The following is a 6,000-nucleotide window of genomic DNA, read 5'->3' as shown; positions in this document are numbered from 1 at the left end:
GATGCTTTTCCCCAGGCAGCTTGGGGTCTGGGAAGGGTAGGCATGGAGTGGCTGCAGCTGGCCCTGGACTCCTCTGGGCAGGTGTGTGTGGGTGCTTCAGGCTCCTCTAGGCAGGGGTGTGTGTCTCAGGGCTCTGGCCATGGGGAGGACAGGGGGTCATGGGGCTCTGGCTGTGGGGGGGCAGGGGGTCTTGGGAATCTGACCATGGTGGTGGAGGGACACAGGCAGAAGGGCAGAGCCGGGGCTAGCCTCCCTGAAGTGGGGGTCCACCCGCCCCCATGATTCCTACTCTCCTGTCCTACTCTAGGTCCCTGCTGCCATGCCCCACCCCTGGCTACTGACTCTGACTCCAACCCCTTTGTTTGATTCCTGGCTTTGACTCTGACTCTGACTTCGAACTCTGGTTCCTATCTCCTGATCACCACTGCTCTGACCACTTGGTCTAACCACCTAATTCCTGGTCTACAACACTAAAGTACAAATTCTTAAAGATATTTAAGTGCCTAACTCCCATGGATTTCATAAAATCTAGGTGCCTAAATGCCTTTGAGGAACTGGGTGAGGAACTGGGCTTAGTCTTTCAGTGCCTCTGTTCAGTGCCATCAGGGGGGATGTTATGATGATAAATACATTAGATATTGTGAAGTGCTCAGATATGATAATAATGGGGTGATATATTTACTTTTGAGATTAAGACAGGGAGTCAGTATTATTGGAGTTATGACCAGCATCTAAAAAAATTGCATCACAGCTGACAGTAGGCATTTTTCAAGCGCTAACTCCTTATACATTGAGATAAACAGTACTCCACATTATTTGTGATAGCACCACCTAATGACTGAAGGTCCAATACTTTTATTTTATTTTATAGAAGGAGAGGAAGACTGAGAAATGTATGCCCCATTTCTAACATGTTAATCCCTCCCCAGTACAAATATAGTCAGAATATCTGATCTGCGGAAGCTGACATACACTATGGCTCCCAAATTGCCAGTCATTGTGCACGCAACCAGTGGGGAACTGCATAAGCATAACTTACTGAAGGAGCAGGGCCCTTATGCATGCTTCCCTAAAGGAATACGGATATTTAGAGAACTCTTAGTGTCAGAAAGAAAGACAAAGCAGAAGCTGGATCAGCTGCTTGAAGTCAAAGGTGTATGGTAAGCTTCTTGCCAGTGTAAAAATCCACTTGTTCAGAGAGTTACTTTTTTTACACTGTCCAGGAAAATTTTTACAGCGCACAAGACATAGCACTGTAGTGAGCAAAAGGTGAGGACCGTGAAGGTGAAGGAGGTGATGATCAGCTTCCAGGAACAGCTGGCAATTAATTTCAGCAATTGCGATTTTCACACACTGGCATGTATACACAGATCACATCATCTTGAAGTCTGGTCTTGTCTCTGCACACTGATTGGAATTCCCAGCATTGATGTTTTAAAGTGTGTTAAATTCCATCTGACATTTTCCCTTACTTTGGGACATGATGATGTGGTGCTTTAAAAATAATATAAAAAAAGGGCAGTGTAACTGTTTGCAGCTCAAGCATTTATAACAAATTATGGTTTTCTTAAAATGCTAAAGTATTCCATGCTCTTCTGTGAAAAATGATTATTCAGAGACTAATACAGAAGGATGGTCTTGGGAAAGAAGTGTGTAGTCCTAGAAGATAGAAGCAGATAAGCTAGCAATTTCAGAGTGAACTTCAGTGATGTAAAATAAATTCAGAGAATCATGCAAATAGAGCTGGAAAAGACCTGCTAGATTTTTCTAGAACATAAGGCCAGTCTTACTGGGTCGGACCAACGGTCCAACTGGTCCAGTATCCTCTCTTCAGACAATGACCAATGCCAGATACTCCAGAGGGAATGAAAAGAACAGGGCAATTATCGAGTGATCTGTCCTTGGTCGTCCATACCCAGCTTCTGGCAGTTAGAGCCTTAGGACACCCAGAGCATGGGGTTGCGTCCTTGACCAGCTTGGCTAATAGCCATTGATGGACCTATCTTCCATAAATTTATCTGATTTTTGTTTGAACCCAGTTATACTTTTGGCCTTCACAACATTCCTTGGCAACAAGTTCCACAGCTTGATTGTGTGAAAAAGTACTTCCTTTTGTTTTTTTAAACCTGCTGCTTATTAATATCATTTGGTGACCCCTGGTTTTTGTGTTATGTGAAGGGGTAAATAACATTTCCGTATTCACTTTATCCACACTATTCATGATTTTATAGACCTCTGTCATATCCCTCCTTAGTCGGCTCTTTTCCAAGGTTCGCAGTCCCAGTCTCCTCATATGGAAGCTGATCCATCTTCTAATCATACTTGTTGAACTTCTCTATACTTTTTACAATTCTGATATATCTTTTTTCTAAAGGGGTGACCAGACCTCCATGCAGTATTCAAAGTGTGGGCAGACTATGGATTTATATATAGTGGCGTTATGATTCTGTTAGCTTTTTTGACTGCTGCTGCACATTGAGCGGATGTTTTCAGAGAACTATTCACAATGACTCCAAGATCTCTTTCTTGAGTGGTAACAGCTAATTTAAACCCCATCATTTTGTATGCATAGTTGGGATTATGTTTTCCAGTGTGCATTACTTTTCACTTACCAACACTGAATTTCATCTGCCATTTTCTTGCCCACTCACCCAATTTTGTGAGATCTCTTTGTAACTCTTTGCAGTCAGCTTTTGACTTAACTATCTTGAGTAGTTTTATATCTTCTGCAAATTTTGCCACCTCACTGTTTACCCCTTTTTCTGTATCATTTATGAATATGCTGAACAGCACTGGTCCCAGTTCACAGACCTGGGAGGAGGATCACTACTATTTACCTCTTTTCATTCTGAAAACTGACCATTTATTCCTACCCTTTGTTTTCTGTCTTTTTACTAGTTATTGATCCATAAGGGGACCTTCCCTCTTATCCCATGACTGCTTACTTTGCTTCAAAGTCTTTGGTGAGGGACCTCATCAAAGGCTTTCTGAAAGTCCAAGTACGCAATAGCCCCTAGATCACCCTTGTCCACATATTTGTTGACTCCCCTCAAAGAATTCTAATAGATTGTTGAGGCAAAAGCCTTTACAAAAGCCATGTTGACTCTTCCCCAACAAATCATATTCATCTATGTGTCTGATAATTCTGTACTTTTCTATAGTTTCAACCAATTTGCCTGGTACTCAAGTTAGGCTCACTGTCTTGTAATTGCCAGGATGGCTTCTGGAACCTTTTTAAAAAATTGGTGTCACATTAGTTATCCTCCAGTCATCTTACACACAAGCTGATTTAAGCGATAGGTTACATACCACAACTAGTCATTCTGCAATTTCATATTTGAGAACTCTTGGGTGAATACTAGCTGGGCCTGGTGACTTATTACTGTTTAATTTATCAATTTGTTCCAATACCACTCTATTGAAACCACAATCTGGGACGGTTCCTCAGTTTTGTCACCTAAAACAAATGGCTCAGGTTTGGGAATCTCCCCCACATCCTCTGCAGTGAAGACCAATCAAAGAATTCATTTAGCTTCTCCATAATGGCCTTATCTTCCTTGAGTGCTCCTTTAACACCTTGATTGTTCAGAGACCCTACTGATTGGCAAGCTTCCTGCTTCTGATGTACTTAACATTTTTTTCTGCTGTTAGTTTTTTTGTCTTTTGCTAGTTGCTCTTCAAAGTCTTTTTTGGCCTGCCTAATTATACTTTTACACTTGACTTGTTAGAGTTTATGATCCTTTCTATTTTCCTCAGTAGGATTTGACTTCCAAGTTTTAAAGGATGCCTTTTTGCCTCCAACCGCTTCTTTTACTCTGTTTAGCCATGGGGGCACTTTCTTGGTCCTCTTACTATGTTTTTAAATTTGGGATATACCTTTAATTTGAGTCTCTATTATGATGGTTTTTAAAAAGTTTCCAGGTAGCATGAAGGCATTTCACTCTTTCAACTGTACCTTTTAATTTCCTTTTAAATAGCTTCCTCATTTTTGTGTAATTCCTCTTCCTGAAGTTAAACACTACTGTGGTGGGCTTCTTTGGTATTTTCCCTCCCACAAGGATGTTCTATTCACCTATTGGATCAGATCTTATGCTCCACTTAGGCCTAAATCAAGAATTGTCTCTTTTCTTGTGGGTTCCAGGACTAGCTGCTCCAAGAAGCAGTCATTAATGATGTTTATTAACAGTTAATGGTGTCCATTAACAGATAATACATAATACATTTTAAGTGCCAAAAAGTTTTCTATCTCTAATTAATCTGGCATTTACAGTACACAGTGTTTGTATGCATTGATGTCAAAGGTGGTAAACTTTAGCTGGAGAAAAAAGAGGCTCATACAAATTGCCTGAGGTCATATAAGAAGTGTGTGGAAGTATCAGATTAGAACACAGGACTCCTGACTCCCTTTCTTTAGTTACATGACTATCCATCCTTCCTCTCAATTTATATTTAGTTCAGCATAATGAAAAACAGCATATAGGAAGTAGGCAGCAAACTATGCCAAGAGATCAAAGCCTCGTACCGAGCAGAAATATTTCAAACAACCATATTCACAAATAAACCCAATTCTCCTATTGACAGGAACGTATTAGATGCAACTGTTTATACCTCAGCACATATCAGAAGACATCACTGAGCAATAATTCTGCTAAAATAGCCAGATTGAAATCCCATTCTGATACATGAATAAAGGAAACAATTTCTATCTCTGTTAATGTGCCTGAGATGAATACTTTACAGGCTGCTGATGGGCTGTGACGTGTCTATTTCCAGCTCCTCCTGAGGTGTTAGCATCTTTCATTCTGCAAATGGTCCTCGCTCTCATCACAGGAGGTATTTAGACTTATGAAGAAGCTTTTTCAAGTAAGGAAGATCATGCAACAGGGAATAGTGAAGTTATTGGGAGCTATCTGTATGCCTCAGCCAAGTAGTGAGGTGTGAGAAATAAGAAAATCTCACAATTGCAGACCCTATCATGTATTTCCCTAGTTTTATAGGTAGTTTCTTTTCTTACTAATTCGGAGGGTTGAGAGAGCAGCATGGTCTGAACACTGACGTCGGTCTCAGGAAGTCTTAGGTTCTTATCCCATCCCTGACAATGGTGGCCTTGGACACATCACTGAGCTGCTGTAAAATGGGGGCAGTGAAGCACATGGTTGTTAATTAGTTAATGTTGGTAAAATGCTAAGTCCCAGATTCAGTTAAGCATGTTCTTAAGTACTTTGCTGAAGAGGGATGGGCTGCTCACTGCCTAAAGATACCTATCAATCTATAGTAAAAAGAAAAGGAGTACTTGTGGCACCTTAGAGACTAACCAATTTATTTGAGCATGAGCTTTCGTGAGCTACAGCTCACTTCATCAGATGCCTTCATCTCTAAGGTGCCACAAGTACTCCTTTTCTTTTTGCGAATACAGACTAACACGGCTGTTACTCTGAAACCTATCAATCTATAGTGTAAAACAACTCCCATTTAAAATATTTGTTCATTTAAATCAATTTAAAATAAACAAAACATTGGCTAGCTATGGTTGCGTGGCCTTTGATGTCTTTACTGCTCCAGGGTAAAATTCTGTTCTCAGGGCTGCACGCAGAGTTTGACTCTGCTAGTTCGCTTCCCTTTCAGGTGCAAAGGACCCCATGGGCGTGTAGGGAGAGCAGGAAATCAGAGTTGTGCTCTGCCCTGTAGATCTCCAGGCAGAAATTTGCCATGAAATCTGCAGCTTCATCACAGCCCCAGCCACTCATTGTCTCCTGAGTGCAGAGCCTTTTGAAGTAGCCACAGCTCAGATTGAACAGCCCAAAGAGAAAGAGGCAGCAATTTGCAACCATCCATTTGTATTCTAGTCACAGATCAGGAATGTTGCTTGTCAGCTGTATTGGATTTTAAAACACCACAACTGTAAGCCTATAATTTCTTTCTTTCAGGGCAGCTTCAGCTACAGCCATGGCCGTTTTACTGGCTCAGGCTGATGCTTCCAATTTTAGGGAAGATGTTAAA

This window comes from Lepidochelys olivacea, assembly GCF_965140295.1.
Source record: "Lepidochelys olivacea isolate rLepOli2 genome assembly, chromosome: 2".
In the NCBI taxonomy this organism is placed as follows: Eukaryota; Metazoa; Chordata; order Testudines; family Cheloniidae; genus Lepidochelys; species Lepidochelys olivacea.
This window is presented reverse-complemented; position numbering follows the sequence as displayed.